This window comes from Puma concolor, chromosome A1 (assembly GCF_028749965.1).
Source record: "Puma concolor isolate L17-30 chromosome A1, mPumCon1.1.hap2, whole genome shotgun sequence".
NCBI lineage: Eukaryota > Metazoa > Chordata > Mammalia > Carnivora > Felidae > Puma > Puma concolor.
This window is the reverse complement of record NC_141667.1, coordinates 132,801,664-132,823,578: the sequence shown is the minus strand read 5'-3', so window position 1 is coordinate 132,823,578 and position 21,915 is coordinate 132,801,664.

The following is a 21,915-nucleotide window of genomic DNA, read 5'->3' as shown; positions in this document are numbered from 1 at the left end:
GAGCTGAAGTCGGACGCTTAACCGACTGCGCCACCCAGGCGCCCCAAGGAGTCTGTATTTTAGATGAGGAACCCTGAAACTATGAATGTGGGTTCTTATATATGCTATTTCCCTCCCTCCCGATAGAGTCTCCCTAAAAGCGCAGTGGAAAGGATCCTGAGTTCTTTCTCTAACCTGTTGGAATATAAATAAATCTCCCCAGGGTTAAGATAAGACTAAGGTTTCCAGCATCACAATCCAGGGGGATGGCTCCAGTCTCCCAGTCTTGAGTTCTCTCACTGTGTAAATCAGTCGTGAGTTAACCTCCATGGGTTGCTTTTAGCCAAGGCCAAATTTCAGTAAAATTTGCTCAAAAAAGACCCCTATCTGTGCTGAAACATAAAAATATTTTCTCCACTGCTCCAGATATGTATTCTTAGATTTAAACTCACACAACACTGGTTTTTCCCCATATATCTTTTCCAAAAGGGGAATTGAGGGTCAGAAAGTTTAAGTAAAAATGGTAAGCCCACAGAACTAGTCAGGAGAAGATTTATGATTAAAACTGAAGTTTGTCTGATATGAAAGCTTTTTGGTGGCTAAACTGCTGGTCTGAAAGACAAACTTCAGGAGTACATATTTTACACTTTATTTTTCAGCAAACTTACACCTAAGTGACCCTGAGGATATTACCATCTTACCTCCTATTCTAAGGTTTTTCTGAGATGAGACACAGTTAAACACTTACATAATGGAAGAGGAAGAAGAAAACAGTGAGACAAGAAGAGTTAGGAAAGGGAGATTGGAATTTAAGAAGAAACATGTTTTTTGGCTTTTTTCATTAGGTTTGTTCTGATATCAGAAGAGTTAGTTTTCTCCATACAGACTTTACCATCACCCCATTCCAGTGAATAAGCGTTTTTTCTATTTGTATTATTTTGATATGTGCTTAGAATATGCTTGCAGCCAATATCATATCATTTACTGCTCACAGTTGTTACAAAGATCTGAAGAATCCAGGGCTGAGCTTCTTTTTGAGTTCTGACCCAAAGTGAGGAACTAGCATTAAAACCTAACTCTCGGGGTACCTGGGTGGCTTAGTCGGTTAAACAACTGACTCTTGATTTCAGCTTAGGTCATGATCTCCTGGGTTCGTGAGTTAGGGCCCACGTTCCAGTTCCCCAATGACAGTGCAAAGCCAGCTTGGGATTCTCTCTCTCCCTCTCTCTCTCTGCTCTTCCCCTGCTTCTTCACTCTCTCTCTCCCCCCCCCTTCTCAAAATAAATAAATAAACTTTAAAAGAAGAAAAACCTCTAACTTTCATAGAAGATAAATTCAGTGCAGATGGAGGCAAGACTTAGACTGTGTTTTTTTAATCAGTTTCCATGAAAGAAAGAAAGCATGCCTCTTGTTAATTTTTGCTCTGTATCATCTTTAGATGACAGTATCCTTGAGAAAGGCATTATGGTTTCAGTTACTTGAGTTTAATCCCTTCTGTTGTCAAGGTGAATATGTGTTACCAATATGTTAAATATTTTTTATTCCTCGTTTACACAGTTTTATTGCAGTAAAAAAGACAAAGTTGGTAGCAATATCAAGATATTTTAGTACATCATTATGTGTTAAAACTAGGTTTTCTCAGAACTTTAAGCAAGACCAGTATATATCAGGAGCCTACAGAATCATGTTTCAGGGTTCATTCCCAGCAGACTCTCTGCCTCTAATGGTCACATGGGGCCAGGAATATTATTGTGATTTTAAGTGTTATTGGGAAGCATGAGTTATCTCTGAATGTGAGTTTTAGGGCTTGAAGATCCTGTGAGGTGTCACCCTTGACAATGGTTGGAAAAGGGAAGTCTATAGCTAGGTGTTGACCTCTGCTAACTTATTTCTAGGCCCTACCAGCAAAGTTTTGTCATCATCACTGGTCACTACACATTCTGAGTGTGCCTTGGTGCCACTGGAGCCTGGATCCAAATCTCTGGTCAGCATTGGCCATGAGAGATCTCTAGAGATTGGGATAGGCTGGGTTCCACGGAAGCTTCTGACAATAGCTCTGCCCCCTGCTGTGCTTGCTACTTCCATGCGGGGAGATAGGTAGGAAAGGGAAGGAATTTCCTATCACTTTCTCTTCTCCCACTTTGCTTAGTTGCATGTTCTCTGGGGACCGAAATGAGAAGAGATTTCCCTTAAACAATTGACTTCTTTTACTTTGATCCATTAGAAAACAGGAGGGAGGTTGCAGCGGTAACTAGTGGGAGGTGTAAAATGGGAAGAAAATCAATCCATGTGGTGTCCCTACTAGTTGTCAGGCATTTTGCATGCTCTTATTTAGGTCTTTAATACTCATGCGAGGTAAGCAACTCAATCATCCATTCATCCACATGAATTGAGTACCTCTTGTGTACCAGGCACCATTCTAGGGGCTGATTGTTAATATTTCTAACTTAAAGACGTGGACAGAGAATCCAAGAGAGGTTAAGTAACTTGCTCAAAGTTGCATAACTGATAAGTGGAGAAATAAAATTCAAATCCAGGACTAGTCTTTCAAATGATCCCTGAAGATTAAGAAATTTAATAAGGAATTTAATTTCTATAAAGACCCATGTTACCTGGACCAATTTCTCCTAAATGATTAAAGCTGAAAAGGTTATCTCCACCTAGTTTGTATAGAACTAAAACTGAAGTATATGGACACCATAATTGCTTCATTTTCCTTTTTTGTTTTCAGTTTCCTTCCATATCACTTCCATTCTCCTGACCCCATGTACGAGGGGAACCTATGTCTTTAACACCTCCCACACCCCCACCTCAACTTTCCATCATCTGTTTCTTCTTCTTTGATGTGGACAAGTCATGAATTGTTGATGGATCACAGAGTGTTTTGCAAGCTCAGCTTCAAGGACCCATTCCAAGCATATTATTAACCCCCTTCATAGGTAGAAATTTGGAGTTTGTACTGTCAATTCATCTGGCTGCTTCACTAAATAAAGTTCCATATCAAAGATTCCATTTAGAACCAAAATAATTTATAATTCGTGATGCAATTTCTAAGTCTGAATTTGTTATACATTTGAATAATCCTTTTGTTGACACTTTTTATTTGTAGTAATAGTACTTATATTTTGGAAATGATATGACATTAGAGAAGATTTTTATAGAAGAAAGCATAAGATATTTTGTTCACTGTTTTTAAATTTTTGAATTTAAACCACTCATGCATTCAGTTGGTTTTTCTATTACTTAAGGACTACTCTCTCTAGTTCAAGGCCACTTTGTCATGATTTTTTAACGGGTTATGTATTCAGGATTTAGAAGAATGGACCTATGCTTGGGCATATTGAATTACACAGTAACAAAGTCAGTCCTTCAGAATGGTAACTTTAAAAAAATTCTTTTTATGATTTAAAGGGAGTTTCTTGGCAATTCTGTGTTATTTTAATGGACAGGCATCTCAAGAACAGCTGTGGTAATGTAATTCACAACCAGTTCTTCTATTATGAACCGAATGAAACTTTTATTGCTTTCAGAAATGAATCCCCACCCATGAGACACTTATAATAGTAAGAAAATAAAGGAAAATTCAGTATTTTTAAAGTAATGAAGCAATGCAGGAGAAGAACAAAATAATATAGCAATGAAGGCAAGAGTGTTCCTTAACTTCTAACATACAAATGTTTAAGTTCTTTAACTGTTCTTTAACTGTTAGATATAAGAAAATGCTTATGAAAAAGAAAATCACTGATTTGTAAAGCTTAAAGGGCTCCCTTCCTCAACTGGAAACCTGATATAAGTGACACTTCAGATTATTTTTTTAATTTTTTTTAATGTTTATTTAGTTTTACGAGAGAGAGAGACAGGATGTGAGTGGGTGAGGTGCAGAGAGAGGGAGACAGAGAATCAGAAGCAGGCTCCAGGATCTGAGCTTTCAGCACAGAGCCTGACGCAGGGCTTGATCTCACAAACCACAAGATCATGACCTGAGCTGAAGTCAGATGCTTAACTGACTGAGCCACCCAGGCACCCCACCTTATTTTTAATCTTAAAGATAAAAAGTGTTTTTCCAGATGGATTTTCCTTGATTTTGCATATCACTTGAATCTCTCTGTTATGCTTTTCTCCAAATTCTGACCTTAGCCCATAGGCAATGCTTATATTATTGCTAACCTATGTCTTCCCCAGTGTGTTAACACATTCTTTATTTCCCCAAACCGCCAGCACTTCTATGAAAAATACCGTAAAACCTTGAATTGCAAGTAACTTGTTTTGTGAGTGTTTTGAAAGATGAGCAAAAGTTTCTAATAAATCTTAACTTGATAACAAGTGATGTCTCGAAATACGAGTTGTACATAATGACAAACATCACATGATCACACCTGAACCAGTAGTTCTTGAAATTTGCTTTGATATACAAGTGCTTTGGATTACAAGCATGTTTCTGGAACGAATTATGCTCACAAACCGTGGTTTTACTATACTTCCAACTTTTGGACTATCAGTCATAAATATCCCATAATGGCTTCTAAACCATTATCACTGAGGCAGGTTATCCATGTTTTCTATTATGTTATTCTAAGAATATTAAACCCTATGTGAATACTATTATGTGTGCACATTAAAGTAAGCCATTAAAGGTTCTGGAACGAACATCTTCCTGAAACCAAGAAGAAAATATTTAATCGATAGTCTGTATTCCAGTATCATACAATTCAGATACAAATCCTTTTTCTATTGAAATGCAAGAAATTCTGCCTTTCAGTCTCTGAATAGAGTAAATGTAAATCTATAAAAGTAAATGAAAAATTTTGCAGAAGGCATTTTATTTTCTAAAGGAGTTAAGCTTATCTTTCTTATCTAAATGTCTCCATTTGGAGTATTCTCTATGGTGCTTTTACACATTGGCTTAGTCATCTTTTAGGACAATGAGAGTTTGGGAAGGAAATAAAGCAAAGAAAGAGGTCAACCCTCACCTCTCCCCACCTCTCATTCTTATCATGACCTTCTCCTGCAATTGAATTGCTTTTTAAGTTCTTATTGCAAATAGCATGAATATTCAAAATGTTTCATAAAGTAATGAAATGCATTGTTGATATGTTGTTTCATTACATAAGGCAACGAGTTGTTTACTCAACTCCAGTGACTTACCAAGGGATTTTTGAGGCAGTCAACTCTGTTAAGCAAGACATAGCACTAGGCTTAAATAAATAGAAAAATAGATAAATAGATAGATACATAAACAAACAAATAAATAAATAAATAAATAAATAAATAAATATATATATATATATATAAGGTTTAGTATGGATCAACTTTAAATTACCTTTCCAATATCCCATCCTTCACTGTCTACAAAGAGTATATGTAGAAGAGGGTAAAATATTGGTATGGTTGTGTAGAAGCAATAATAGTTCCAGACACAATACACTGAAAAAGATATACAGGTGCATAAGAACACACGTACACATACACAGGCATGTGTAAAATATGTACTCTATATAAATACACATAAAATACTTATCTCTTTTATTTTGTACATACATCTAAATTACTCTGTACCAACATGAGCTCTGTTCAACAGTTACTTGGTTGATTTAGAAGCCAGTCTCACAAAAAGTGAGTGTTTACTTGGTTAATTTCTACAGTTCCTAAGATAATACCTTCCTCAGGCATGTAATGCATATTTGAAGACAATTATTCTCTCTCTCCATACTCTCTTCCTGGGTCACATAACAACATTGGAGTCACTTTATGAACTACAAAAACACTTAAAATTTAAACCAGTGCTACTCAAAATATTCTGGGGCTGATATACAAGCTGTCACCTGTCCACCACAATGAGAACAAGACAGGAATTGGGGACAAACAATTACAAACTTTTTTTAAGTTTATTTATTTATTTTGAGAGAGAAAGAGCATGAGAAGTGGAGGCGAAGAGAGAGAGGGAGCGAGAGAGAATCCCAGGCAGGCCCCAGACTGTCTGTGCAGGGCTAGAACTCATGAACTGTGAGAGCATGACTTGAGCCAAAGTCAAGAACTGGACACACAACTGACTGAGCCACCCGGGCACCCCAACAATGACAAATTTTTGTAGCAATTTGATATTGCTAAGCTGTCCAAGCAGCATTTTACTTTTCTGGTAATTTATCTCTTATTGTATTTATAAAATACAATTATTTTATAGAATTATTTTTTTGTGACCAAAAAGTTAGACCTTCACCATAGATGGTTTAAGAACCACTGGTCTACGTTACTGTTACTTAAGCCTGATGGCTATCAAGGGTTCTCCAGGGAACTTCTTAAAAAGCATAGGATGTTTGGCAATCAGGGCCTGGGGTCTTATATTAAAAAAATCTCCAGATTACCTTGGTGCATATCGAGTTTAGAACGTCTTTTATACATATCTGTTGAACTGCTGCAGCTAATTATATCAAGACTTGTAAGTTCTTGGTGATTCCAAGAGAAAATAAGTGTTGTGTGCACAGGATCCCCTACCTTCTTCATTGCCATGTCTTCAGCGCCCAGACTGATAGTTGATACACAGTAAGTGATCAAAAATACTGGTTGAAAGAATCAATAAATAAATGCATACATTAGTTCCTCAACTAGATTGTAAGAAAATTTAAAACAAGGGTTTTGTGGCCTTTGACAGATTTCCTTATATAGAAAAAAACTCATTTTAAATACATTTGTGAATAAGTACCTTCCCGTAATAAGAGCAGATTAATTTGTCAACATGCCTACATTGCAACCCCCAGAACCACTCCTGATCTTCCCAAGTTAATAGATAATACAATTTTTGCAGACAGGTACATCCAGGCATCCCCAGGCATTTACAGGTATCCCTGAATCAGTTTGGTCAGTCCCACCCCTCACTATAGAGGAAAACTTGACCACACCACACAAGACCAGAATCCACAGCCCACGGCACAGCTGTTTATTGGTTGAGAAGGTGGCTCTTCTTTCTGTAACTCGGCGGGTCATTTACTCGGTAACACATTTTATCTTAACATAAACACATGAAGTCCTTTTAATGTCTTTGTGCCTTTTCCCATGCTATGTCTCATGCTGGAATACCATTCTGTTCTTCTTAACTCACTGAACAAAATTCTTCTACTCCTATTCTTAAGGCCACCTTCCTCCGATCAGCTGAGAAACAACCACTCTTCATCAAAACTAATTGCTCTGCCCCCTGTTTTCCTATCACACTTGCCATTCCAAACCTCTGTTGCATCTCAAGTTTCCCTATTATGCATTAAATCTTCAGTCTACATTCTTGTTGCTCCCATACTGAGCTCCTCCTGGGCTCAGAGCACATCTCATTCTTTTCTTTGTTGCCTTATTTAAATGCCAGCTTCAGAGCCGATACTCCAGAGATGCTCTATAAATGTAGGAATTGCTATGGCCATTTTTTTTCTATGGAGGATCAGATTTAGGGAAGTTAGAGTAAGAGAGAATAAAGACTCTCTGGCATTCAAATTCCATGCCTCCCATGGAGAAGTCAGGAAAGGATGATCTTTTTTTTTTCCTCTCAGAAATGAATGGGCAGGCCCTTCAGTGAGCCTTGCATCTAATGGACGCCCAAGTAAGAACCTGCAATCTCTGTCATTGCAAGGCATTAATTAAACTAGTTTTGGTCCCTCCAAAAATGTGTATTTCCTGCCTGTGTCCTTGTGTTTTATCCACACACTAATACAAAGAGCCAATACCCTGCTGCGGGACTTAGTGTCTCCAAATTTCAATAAAAGGAACATTTTCTTTCAATATTCCTGCCTCCTCTACAATCTTGACATTGCTCCCTTTATTTTGGCAAGATGATGGATTTTTTTTTTAAGTAACAGCTAATAACAGTTCATTACTGATTGATCTCCCCTTTGGCACTTGGATTATAAATCATTTTGGTCAGTTTTTTTGGTTCATGTTATCAAGGGGGATTTCTTTTTGTTCCTGTGTCCACAAAAACAGGCAGATTTCATCTGCCGTGTGCTTGTGTGTGCGGTTCACCTTTGCACTGAGGCTATAGCCCTTTAGAGTCCCAGCTTCACATAGACAATCCTCTTCATTTCCCATCTTGTAGGAAACAGGGTTCGTCTTTGGTCCACTATCCCCGCGATAGCAGCAAAACAGAAACTCAGTGTCACCAGGGGTGAGCAGTCGCCTCCAGGTGAAAGCCAATTGGTGAACACTTACTTACCTCTATAAATCCCCTCTTTCGCTTCACTTTTCACCCCTATTTCTTCTTTTGGAGTGGAGGGGTGGTGGAATCAAACCATCTCACTGAGGGGCTTTGGGGGAAGGGTCATAGGGATTGGGAGACAATGAGAGCCAATGTCCTCCGTGAAGCAGGGGAGATCCCACAGTCACCAAAAATGCTTATTTCTTAGTTTCTTGCCAGCTCTGGGGACAGTTTACATGCATTAGTGTTTATTTTCCATAATTTTTATTTGTGTTCAGGGAATATGATATTTGAGGTATCTACAGTGTCATACTGATAGACACAGAAATCTAAGCACATTTTATTGGTACACCACGTTAGGTAATTCGCACAGATCATTTGAATGGTGGTTTACCTCTTTGGTGTGGAAGAGGGGAAAATACTTAAGAACAGTACATATATTTATATTGTGATGAATTATTTAGCCTTAATAATAATTATAAAAGGAATGAGAAAGCAGTACAAGAGGGTAATAAGTTTTAGGGAAAAGAATCTCCATTTCATGTGGGTGATGAGAATCTTTCATTAAGGTCCTTCTTTGGTGCTTCTCTTGGCATTTCTATTCACAAGTGTTTGAGTTTGTCATATACATGAAATGCTATGAATTTTTTCTTATCTCTCTTTACTCTTTATCAGACTTTCTCTTTTTGGTGCCCACTCTCTTATTTTTTTTTTCAAATCTTCTATTTCCCTTTAGTTGATTCTGCTTAAAATTAGTTTCTCAATCTGTTCCCTTCTCTGTGCCTATAGTTCTCCTTCCAATTTCTCCTTCTCACTCTCAGACACACTAGACAGACTTCTTGCTCACAGACTTATTCTTTCCCTCACCTGACCTCCAACATTTTTGTCCTACTCCTTTTCTTGATGAAAAAATAATTTTTATAGGAATGTTTCTTCTCTTCTCAGTTAAAAAAAAAAAATTGGCAGTGGCGCCCGGTTGGCTTAGTCAGTTAAGTGTCCGGCTTTTGATTTTGGGCTCAGGCCATCATCTCACGGTTGGTGAGATCGAGTTCTGTGCTGAAAGTGCTGAGCCTGCTTGGGATTCTCTCTCCGCCTCTCCCCTGCTCATTCCTCCCCCACCCCAAATAAATAAATAAACACTTTAAAAGAAAACAGGCAGCATATGAAGAATCTTGGAAACCTGGGGGGAAAAAAAAGAATGATTAAACTGAATACTATTTGTTTTCAAAATGGAGGATGTGAGATGCCTGGGTGGCTTAGTCGGTGGAGCATGTGACTCTCGATCTCAGGGTTGTGAGTTCAAGCCACAGTTTGGGTATAGAGATTACTTAAAGATAAAATCTTGAAAAAAAATAATAAAATAAAAATAAAACACAGGATGCCTGATGAAATCAAAGATCTCTCTGGTATTACCATAATAGGTGAAATCAATAGTATTCTCCATGCTGTTTCACTGTGAAGATGAGAGAAACAAAGATCTAAAGCAATAGTAATGAGAGAAAAGTTCAGGGAACAGAATCGATTTTTATTGCTAACAATTGTGTAAACTGAAATGGTTACAGGCTTCTGAAAGGATCTAAAAGCATGTGGATCAATGCTGAGAGCCAAATGTGAAAATGGCTGGGCCTATGTCTTTGATCTCCTTAAGAGTAAATGCATTTCTAAGAGTAAAATGTTATTAAAAAAAATTTTTTTTTGGAGTGTTATATAGAATATTCACATGTTCATGGTTCTTTTGCAAGCCATCACTGGGATTAACATATTTAATCCTCACAACTACCCTTATAAGAGAAGGTGTTTTCCTCTCCCATTTTCCAGGTGGGAAAACTGAGACTTAGACCTGTTAGACAACCTTCCCAGGATTATGCAGCTGGCAGGGGGAGGTACCAATAGTCAGGCACAGGCATGCGCAACTCGGCTCAGCTCTCCTCACCAAAATGCTGCCTCAACCTGAAACCAGAGGTAGAAAAGAAAATGGCATCATGTGCAATTACAGTGATCTTTTTGTGCCTTTTTAAGGGGTGATTTCTTAGATGCCATATTCAAACTAAAATGGATCTTAGAGAAAACTTTGTCAAGCCTCATTTCATAGACAAGGAACATAATTCTCACAGAAGAGAAAGAATTAGCTCAAGAATGTCATTTGTCTTTGTGGGATTTTACCCCCAGATCACTCTGATGGGAGCCTTTACTCTTAAATTGTATTCTCAACTGATTATCTTCCCAACTGATTATGCACAACACTAGAAAGTCAGTTAAGACACTGAGCATTCTTTGAATAAAGGTACTGTGGATTCAGAAATCCTTAACTAACACATGGATATGTTGCCCTGAGGGAATGGAACAATAGTTACTGTTTTTCTTTGAATTTGCAGTTTCATCAGAGGGCTTCTTGTCTGTTTCCCAAGAAGGAAGAAGCAGAGGAGTACACTCTGTCCCTCTCACTCACACATTCCCTGCCTGGCTGAAAAATATATGCATAGTTGCTATCTCAGTGAACAAGTTATTTATGTTGCAAAATTGTTCTTGAGCATTCAGAACATCTTCCTTCAGAGAATGGTGGCATCTTAAATGCAGCAGGCACTGTGCAATTTGTTGTTTTCATCACAGAGGTTTTTGTTGTTGTTTTCGGCACCTATTCAGGTGAAAGTACAGCCTATTCAGTCTCTTTTCATGACACCATGGGGAGCTGAAGCATTCGTGTACAGAGAAACTTTTGAAATGAGTCCACAAAGAATAATTCCCTCCAAGGACACAGAGTCCTGCAAATTAAAGGTGGGCACAGAAAGTTGCAAAACAAGTGACATATTCCAGTGATTTTCTCTGGCACCTTCATACTTCCCAAACCTTGCTGCACCTCCAAAAGCTGTCTTTTTCTCTGTCGTGGCTGAGGATTGTCACCATATGCCTAATAAAAACATACTCTCAAAAAGAGAGCTGCTCACTGTGGATTTGAGGCTCTTTCTTTGGCTTTTCGGATTAAAAAATAAAGGCATTTCCTGATAAACGAAATACCTTGACACACATTTCTGACATGTACAAAGGAAACTTTCATCACAGTCAAGACCACAGTGGAGAGATTCTACGTTACTAAATCTGCATTAAGGAATTTGCAGTTTAGCGTGTACCGTGCTCATTTTTCTTGAACCACTGAATTGGAATAATTTACATGGTGAACAAAGAACTAGCTTAAACAATGCTCTCCTTAGGAACTTCAGGCGCTAACAATACTGCAAAAACAGCACATGTTGACTTTTTTTTGCAAATTTCAGGAGAGTAAGATTCCTTCAAAGATTCAAAATGTGATTGAATTGTTAACCTCACTCTGCTCTACAGATGAATTGTGGATTATTTTCTGCTACTAGAAAATCGTTAAAAAGTCTTAAATTACTGTAATTTGGCACTCATCTTTCAAAGTCATTCTTCAGGGAGAACAGGGCCACAGGCAAGGAGGCTTCCTTTGGAGAGTAGCAGGGGTACGACAGCCAGGCTTAGGCGCTGAGCTCTGTGTTTGTGACTCTCAACAGCTGCCTCTGAGGAGCCGTGAAATTATCCTCAGCTCTTACCAATTTAAAGAGAAAAAAAAGCCTCCTTTAAATCTGCCCTGTTGTTGATTTCAGATTTTTTTGTTCAGCTAGGGCAGCGTTCTCTATGCCTCTATATGTTGAAACAGTGAGGTAAAAGGACAGAAGGTCGCAGGAGAATAATTCCACAAAATTGCTCGTATACTCTATAAATGTACGTAGTTTAAAATCTATTAGTTTAAAATCACTTCTAAAAAAATAAAAATAAAAAAATAAAATCACTTCCTACTTTAGTTTTATTTAGGTACAAATCTGCAGTTTAGTCCTCATCCTGTAGGTGGCGTGCTTAGGGCAATCAGCGGACTCCACAGGAAAGCAAAATACGGATTAGACACTTAGGGATAAGAAACGTATTACTTCCGTATGTGTGTGTGATATTCAAGGAAAGATCAACAGTTTGCCTTTGATAAGATCCCAATCTCACTGTAGAGTTTACTTAATATATAATTTTCTTTTCTTCTATTATTCCTCTTTGTTTTCCTTCATTTAAAAAAATATTCTATTTCCTGGGGTGCCTGGGTGGCTCCGTCGATGGGCGTCGGACTTAGGCTCAGGTCATGATCTCGCAGTCCGTGAGTTCGAGCTCCGTCAGGCTCTGTGCTGACAGCTCAGAGCCTGGAGACTGTTTCAGATTCTGTGTCTCCCTCTCTCTCTGACCCTCCCCCCGTTCATGCTCTGTCTCTCTCTCTCTCTCTCTCTCTCTCTCTCAAAAATAAAAAAAATAAACATTAAAAAAATAAATAAATATTCTATTTCCTCTTTTACAGTGAGTCATTGACTATAAACTATTTTATTGCAAGTTATTATACATATTATTTAAAAGGAAATAGATTTTTTAAAACATCTACATATATAATTAAAATACTGCTGCATCGTCAAGATTCTAAAGACTTTTATTTCCAATCATAAGGGAAACATTGAATAGTTTGAAAACTCTTGGTCTAAAATCCATATAACTATAAGCTTTGGGCTCACAATCCCTGGTTTCGGAAACGTTTTTTGCTCTGCTCTGCTTTCTCTGCATGATCTTTGCCACTCCCTTCTTCATCAAGCTGACCTTTTATTTTAATGTGTTTTCCAGAGGGAACTTGCTATAATAGAGGCAATCTGTTGGACATGATTTCAGGTGACGACTCCACAGTATTGGTGTACTTTATGTTGCTACTTAATTGATTAAGAATAGTTTAACGTGGTACTTTCTCTATTACTTCATTTTAATCTGGGAAAACCAGGGTGATTCATCACCAGGGTTTTAGGTAAATATTAAACTTGAGACAGGAGGTGTGGGTTAAAGGAGGTGTGGGTTCTGGTTTTGCCAAGATGGTGAAATAATACCAGTTTCGGTCTCTATCCTTCAAAACAAACCCTGGGGAAAATATAGAAGCAAGAGCAAAGTATGGTTTTAAGGAAGGTTTCGTTTGGTTTGAAGTAAGGTTTTAAGGAACTATCAAACTGTGTTCTTCCTCCCAGGATGAAGGCCATCTGAGAACTGATTTGCATAGGAAAAGATGGGTAGTGGTAGCCTGGGGCAGAGAAAAGCCAGACACAACAAATGGGAGAGTGGGTTGGAAGAGTGGTTCTCAAGTAAAGTGCTCAGACCAGTAGCATTGGTATTGCATCAGAACTCATTAGAAATACAGGGACACCTGTGTGGCTCAGTCGGGTGGGCCTCCAACTCTTGGTTTCAGCTCAGGTCATGATTTCCTGGTTTCATGAGTTCAAGACCTAGGTCAGGCTCTGCACTGGTGGCACAAGCCTGCCTGGGATTCTCTCTATCCCTCTCTTTATGCCCCTCCCCTACTTGCACTATCTCTCTCAAATAATAAATAAATTTTCTTTTAAAAAAGAACTTATTAGAAATGCAAATTACAGGCTAGTCCCAGACCTGCTGAATCAGGAACTTAAAGCAGGAGCCAGCCGTCTATGTTCAATAACCTTTTCTGGTAATTCTGATATATGCTAAAGTTTAAGGAGAGAACAGGGTTTTTAAGCCTCACTTGCCTTTTTCTTGCTTTGCCTTAGAACAGTCATGGCCTGCAAGCATTTCTACAGATATCTGCCTCTCCCCCAGCAGCTCAGCAAAACTTAGAGGATCAGTGTCATTACTTGTGAGGGGAGTATTACAGCAGGTGCAAAAAATCGTGCTTGGACAAAAAGTTAGGAACATAGGTGTAACCAGCTGTTCTCCAGCATTTATTTCTCCACTGAAGCCCTCAGGTTACAGCCTCAGGAAGAGAGTGTACCTGCCTTTGCTGATTCACCTCAGGCTTTAAAGAAACCCTGATTCAGGTAGCTGCCTGCTGGAGGGTCAGCCAAAAAGTCACCAAGGATTCTGTGGAGTTTGAGATACTCTACCCTGGGGGCTTATCTCTGCCTCCCCAACTAAACCTGGACTGATCCAAATCAACATTAATCTTGGGCAACTAAACATTGACCAGACAGAATAGCTGTTATCCCCAAGAGGACATGGTTTTATCAGACACAACAGTGAGACCTCTGGAGAGTGACATTATCAAGACAGTGACATAGGTTGTTCCTGACTTTGCTCCCCTTCGCAAGAAGAATAACCAACAACTATTCATGGACAAGAACCCCATTGAGGGACTCCTAGAACACTGGAGTTTGGGCTGAAGGACGACTTGCACCACAGAGACCAAAGCAAACTGCATTAGAAGGGAAAGAGGAGCCACTACACAAGTGACCACATCTCCCCTCCCCCAAGCCAGCACAGCACCACATGGAGAGGTCTCTCCTGAGCCTCTGGTTCCTTCATTGGGAAAAGAGAGCCCTGTGGGGACAACCAGCACCCCCAAGCACTCCCAGCACTGTGGGTCACTTTGTGAGATCCCCTACTCTGATCTCACCCCAGAGGGATTGCAGGGGGCTCCACAGAGTCAACTACTGGGAATCTAACTGACAGAGAACAGAGCTCTGAGAAGGGTGAATCTAGGATTCTGAGGCCTGAAAATTATGTAATTATTTTTTATCTTACAAAAAATAAAAACAAATTACAAATACAAAATCAGAAATGAAAATGAATGTTTAGGGGGAGCCTGGGTGGCTCAGTCGGTTAAGCATCGGACTTCAGCTCAGGTCATGATCTCACTCAGTTCAGTCCATGAGCCAACATCAGGCTCTGTGCTGACAGCTCAGAACCTGGAGCCTGCTTCAGATTCTGTGTCTCCCTCTCTCTCTCTCCCTATCCCCCCCTCATGCTCTGTCTCTCTGTCAAAAATAAAGAAATGTTAAAAAAAATTTTTTTAAATAAAAAGAAAATGAATGTTTAGGATGGCAAAAGAAACCACAACCAAATACACATTTTTAAAAAAACCTGACATATCACAAGCATCACTAAATCTACAAAAGGTATGTTTATTAATTAACCAGCTGATATATCCTTAGAAAACTATTTTGTTGGGGCGCCTGGGTGGCTTGGTCAGTGAAGTGTTGAAGTCCTGATTTTGGCTCAGGTCATGATCTCATGGTTTGTGAGTTTGAGCCCCACGTCAGGCTCTGTGCTGACAGTGCAGAACCTGCTTGAGATTCTCCCTCTCTCTCCCTGTCTCTCTGCCCCTCCCCTGCTCACACTCTCTCTCAAGATACATAAATAAACTTAAAGAAAAAAAGAAAACTATTTTCTCTCTTTTTTTTTTTTTTTTTGGTCTTTATTCTTTCTGGTCACCTCTTCATCTTTCAACAATTGTATTATCAAAGATAATTACAATTTTAAAAAGGAAAGAGGTATGTTAGTTTTTTCTATAATATGATTGGTCAAACTTTGTTTTTATTATTGATATCTAAATGCATAAAACATACAGCTTCACACACTGACTTGTCTTTTTTTTTTTTTAAGTTTTATTATTTATTTTGAGAGAGAGAGAGCATGATCAAGGAAGGGGCAGAGACAGAGGAAGAGAGACAATTCCAAGCAGGCTCTGCACTGTCAGCACAGAGCCTAATATGGGTCTGGATATCAAGAACCATGAGATCATGGCGTGATCAAAAATCAAGAGTCAGATGCTCAAGTGACTGAACCACCCAGGCACGCCACTTAAGTACCTTTAATCCTGCTATAGTTTTCTGCTTTGAGCAGATTGAAGGACATCTGATTAATCCTGCTTTGCATGAGTTGTATCAAAAAAGAGAAGTTTTAGGTTACATTTGAAATTTTGTGTATTTTCAATTTTTGGTTATATTCCTAAAAACAGAGAACTGGCATTTTGAGTAGGGGTCAATGAAAAACAACTTCTCCTCTTAGAATCTTCTATATCTGATGATTAGAATAATTTTTTACGTATCATTTTCTGCCTTGTGCTTTCCACACCACTTCCTTCATATTCTCAATGCTGGACACAATAGAACATTTTCATAATACAATATGACCTGTTCGATGTCATGATGCAGGATGAATTGGCACAGTGTACTATTTCTGGAAGCTATTTTTACACAGGTACAGCTAGTAATAACCATACTCAGAAGTTACCACAAATCATATATATTGGAATGGAAATGGAGTGGAAAGATACAGCAGTCTTGACTCATTGCATGTTAAGTATCTTACTTTTGCATATGTACAAAAATATGCAACCACTTGCTAGTGAGAGTCCATGACTCTCAGGCTTTATCGTGTAATAGGGTTCTTCAGAGAAATAAAACCAATAGGAAATACATATGTATAGAGAGAGAGAGAGAGAGAGAGAGAGATGTTTGTTTTAAGGAATTGTCTCACTTGATAGTGAAGGTTAGCAAGTCCCTAACCTGCAGAGTAGCCTAAAGACCCAGAGAAGAGTCAGTGTTGTAGTTCCAGTACAAAGAGAGTCTGCTGGCAGAATTCTTTCTTTCTACAGAGCGGTTAGTTTTTTTCTAACAAGACCTTCACCTGATTGGATGAGGTCCACCCACATTGTAGTCTATTTTATTCAGTCTATTAATTTAAATGTTCATTCATCTAAAAAAGTACCTTCACAGAAACATCTAGAATAATGTTTGACCAAATATCTGGGTACCATGGCCTACCAAGCTGACACATCAAGTTAACCATTACCATGGTGACTCTTCCTTTACACCTGAGTTAAACAACCTCAAAAGGAAATAAATAAACAGAACAGAGTATGTAACCTGAACAGAGGTACCAGAACATAGGGACTGTAGCAATTTGTAATGTTCATCTGCATGAGATTCTTCTCTTTCCAGGGGAATAAGAGCATTACACTTTTCCACCTTCGTAGTTAAGCAGGACCATGTGATTAGTACTGGGTCCCTTTTTTTTATGAATCAAAGTTAGGAGTTATGATTTATGATTTCTGGGTGAAGTTTTTCATTGCCAGTACAAGATTCTCCAGAGTGCTTTTTTCCTGCTATGTTTGCCATATAGGTTGCATGTTCCAGATGCTTTGACAACATTGTAAAGGAACCTGCAACCATCTAGATTCCTGTGATACCACACGTGTTGCCCTGAGGCATTGCCTGGATATATATAGTAGACTTTCTATGAGCTAAACCACTGAGTTTAGGAGATTTTTTCATGCTGCATCTTAATCTATTCCAACTAGTGCTTGAATCAATGAATTAAAATAAACATGCTGGGGGCACCTGGGGGCTCAGTCAGTCAAGTGTCCAACTTTGGCTCAGTTCATGATCTCACAGTTAGTTCAGGCCCCACATCTGGATCTCTGCTGTCAGATCCTCTGTCCCCTTCTTCCTCTGCCCCTCCCCCGCTCATTCTGTCTTTGTCTCTCTCTCTCTCTCAAAAATAAACATTAAAAAAATAAACATGCTAAATTTAAAGAGATAAGGAATGATATTAACAATATGAAACACAACTAGAATCATTAAGAATAACCAAGTGGAAATATTAGGCATGAAAAATTATTTGAAATGTGAAAACTAATATATAAGATAATAATATGAAGGATACACCGAAGACCAGTTTAGTTAAATTGTGAAGTCACATTGTCAGAAATCCTCCAGAGTCCTCAGGAAATAATAAAGAGCTTAAATAATAAAAAGAAAGGCTAAAGAGATTTGAAGGATAGAAATAGAAGACATAATGGAAGTTTCAGAAAGAAAAAAAATAAAAAATGAAGAGAAGAAAATATTTAAAGAAATAATGGAAATACCTTTCCCAGTATTAAAAAAAGTAAGCTTCAGTTATAAGGGTTTCATAGAACATCAAGAAAAAAGAAAAAGAAAAAAATCCACACATAGAACATCAAGAAAAAAGAAAAAGAAAAAAATCCACACATACAAACATTGTAGAGAAATGTAGGAATATCAGAAACAAAGAATACTATATAACTTTAGAGGATTACCTACAAAGGAAAAAAAATAGTAACTTTAAACTTTTCACCAGTAATACTAAAAGAAAGAAGATAATGGGGTAATATTTTTAAAGTATGAAAAGAGGGGTACTTCGATCTACAATTTTATGTCTAGCCACATTACCATTCAGATAGGGATACATAATGAAAATACTCTCAGGCATTTAAAAAATAAACACCTCAGAAGGACTGTCACACAAAGATGGATGTTAAGAGCACTTTTGAGAAATAAGAAACAATTTTATAAGATGATGCAAGATACATGTGAAATAAAGGTGATCAAAATCAAATATCTTGGTAAAGGTTATTTTTGTTAGAAAGAAAGAAAGAAAGAAAGAAAGAAAGAAAGAAAGAAAGAAAGAAAGAAAGAAAGAAAGAAAGAAAGAAAGAAAAAGAAAGAGAGAGAGAGAGAGGGAGGGAGGGAGGGAGGGAGGGAGGGAGGGAGGAAGGAAGGAAGGAAGGAAGGAAGGAAGGAAGGAAGAAAGAAAGAAAGAAAGAAAGAAAGAAAGAAAGAAAGAAAGAAAGAAAGAAAGAAAGAAAAAAGAAAAGAAAGAAAGAAAGGAGCTGGGATTAATGAAAACAAAATAAAAACATGCATCCAATCTTGATCCAAACTTTAAATTCTAGCCCTCATTAATAGGATGAGGGGAAGGAGAAGGCCAAATGGACCCAATAGTGCCAGTGTACTTTACTTGTGAAAGGTAAGCTATCAATATCCATACTTGAAGAAACCAAGAATGTTAATGTTAAGTTAGGATTATGACAGTTTTTCCTCTCCCTCTACAATTTGTTTTTAATGTTTATTTATTTTTGAGAGACAGAGAGAAACACAAGCAGGGGAGGGGCAGAGAGAGAGACAGAGACACAGAATCCTAAGCAGGCTCTAGGCTCCGAGCTGTCCGCATAGAGCCTGATGCAGGGCTGGAACCCAAGAGCTGTGAGATCATGACCTGAGCCGAAGTCAGATGGTCACCTGACTGAGCCACCCAGGCGCCCCTCTACAATTTGTTTTTAACCTATTGCTCTATTTATGTTTTTTAGGTTTAGAGGTTTTTTTTAATTTTTTTAAACAGAATGAGTCATAATGATAACTAGTTTCTGACTACCGTTTCTGCAAGGCATAGCATAGCCTCCTCCTCCTCTCTCTCTCTCTCTCTCTCTCTCTCTCTCTCTCTCTCCCCCTCCCTTTCTCTCTCTCTCTCTCTCTCTCTCTCTCTCTCACACACACACACACACACACAGTCACATAATGAGGCATATTACTCTCATTCTCCTATCTGGAGGTTTTTAACCACAATTGGATTGGGCTGAATTCAATCCCATGTCCCCAAAGTTAAAAGTTTCAGACTTACTTCATCTCTTCTAGTCTCACTGAATATATTTATTTTCTTTTTCTTTTTTCTTTTTCTTTTTTTTTTTTTTTTTTTGTTATTTTAGAGAGTATGAGAGAGAGTGTATGAGATGTGGAGAGTGGCACAGGGGGAGAGAGAATCCTAAGCAGTCTCCACACTCAGCACAGAGCCCAAAGCAGGACTTGATCCCACAACCCTGGGATAATGACCTGAGCCGAAATCAAGAGTCAGATGATAAACCTACTAAGCCACCCAGGTGCCCCTCCATTTAAGTTTTAATGCCAATGCAACAAGACATCCTGAAAGCCAAAATGAATATGTGTACCTTTTGGGTGAAAATATTCTAACTAGAGTAGTGAATATAAACCCATCACAGGACCACATACAATTACCTTAGATACTACTCTTACTAATACTATTAAAGGTGAATAGCATTTTATAATTTATCTATATATTCATATAAACATAAATATATCATTGTACTATCATGTGGGCAGAGAAATATCATTATTGCCATTTTATAGATAGGGAAATAGTAGTCCAAAGTGATTACTCTCATAAGAATACAATGTGAATGTAACACTTGCTTATTTTCAGTTTGATTCTCCTATAATAGATCATCTTATGATTTCATACAAAGTAGGTTGAATTTGTCTTCGCTACTTCTGTACCTTTCAAGCCAAACTCAGTCAATCTTTAACATTCAATTTTTAGTTTAAACCTATTTCTCTATGGTCATATTTGTGAACACATACATATATACACAGAATTTCACAGCACATCTTCTGCCTGACTACTCAGAAGATGAAGAAAATGCATATTTTTCCTAATACTTGATTATTTCTTCTCAATGAAAGCTATAACTTATCAAGTGATTATTATACACTAAACACCATAAACACTAAATAATTCCATAATTCTAATATTAGAAAGTGTCTACATTCTAGATTTGAGGCTCCATGAGGTTAGATTCATTAAGTTGCTTACTTAAAGTCTCAGAACTAGTAAGCGGCAGAGCTAGGATTCAAATCCATACTTCTCCCAAATCCCATGCATTTAATAACTTGGCCCTGCAACTTGCTGAGCATAAATATAAAAGTTCCACAGATTAATTTTGTGACTAAGGTCAAAAACAATCTACTCAATAGGTAAGATATGGAAGAGTCCATGTTGGGCTTGTTGTTAACATTGGCAGTTCCAGGGCAAGCCTACAGATGGAAGCCCTCAGGAGGATAGAGTCATGGAAGGGGCCCAAGCAACCTCTGAAATAGATTTGGAGTCATTCATACAGGGAACGCCAGGTGTGGGGAACCTAGATTGTGGTGGCGAGAGGCACAGGCTTCAGGTAGCATGTCCCCTTGTCCCCTTGGACTTCTTGCCTTCTAGAGAAAGGTGCAACCAGAAAAGGGCCAGAGTGATGCCTGGCTCCAGTTGCCAGGGTAATAGTAGTACATGGTAAGCATTTAACTACCAAATTTTCACCCAGTGAGAGGAAAGGGGATTTCTTATATCAAATGAAAAGGCAACTAAATGGAACCTGCAAGGAATCTTATTTGGATATTAGTCAGTCATAGATTGGACATTGTCCATATACAAATAATCATTCGGACAAGTGAATTAACCTTATTAGTAATGAGAGAATTGTAGATATAAAGCAATAATAATGTTTTCATCTTTCACATTAGCAAATCCCCTTTAAAATAAGACCAAGCTAAATGCTGGTGAGATGGAAATGAGGCTACCACTCAGATAAGGAATTATTTGTCCTTAACTTTTTTGGAAAGTGATTTGGAAATTTGAACAAAATGTTTCAAAACCTATATTTGGCCCAATAATTTCATGTATGGAATCTAGCCTAAAAAAATAATCTACAGTGACTAAAACCATAACATCTGTACCTATGTACATGACAGTATTGTATATAATGATTTAAAATGAAAAGTAGTATAGTAAGTTTACAATTAAGGAGTAGAGATACAGGATTTGGTAAATATATCTAATTGACTATTATGTACTATTAGAATATGACTTACTAAAGTTTTGATAGCACAGGGAAGTACTTGCATTCTAAGTTTAAATTTCAAAAGCAATGATAGCTCTTTTGTGTACAGAGTATTATATTCATTCCGTAAAGATATGTATAAATAAAAGCCTAGAAGCAATTAAACTAAAATCATAAATAAAACGAGTAATGGCTAAAATGAATCCTATACTTGGTAATCACTGAGGTAGCTGGGGGTCTTTAAGTCTGAGATATCCACTGTTAGGTCTCCATGAAATAAAGAACATGTTGAGATTGTGATTTTTGTGAACAACTACGAAAAAAAACGTGTGTATTATTGAACATTCAAGCCACTATAATCAGTAAGGATAGTATTCCATTGATTTGCAATAGCATGATGTTTTTTAAGAGAAATTAATGGAGACTGATCATTGTTTCTTGCCTATTTTGACTACAACAAAGAAAAAGAGTTTCCTTAATGATATTACAGATAATAGACTACATT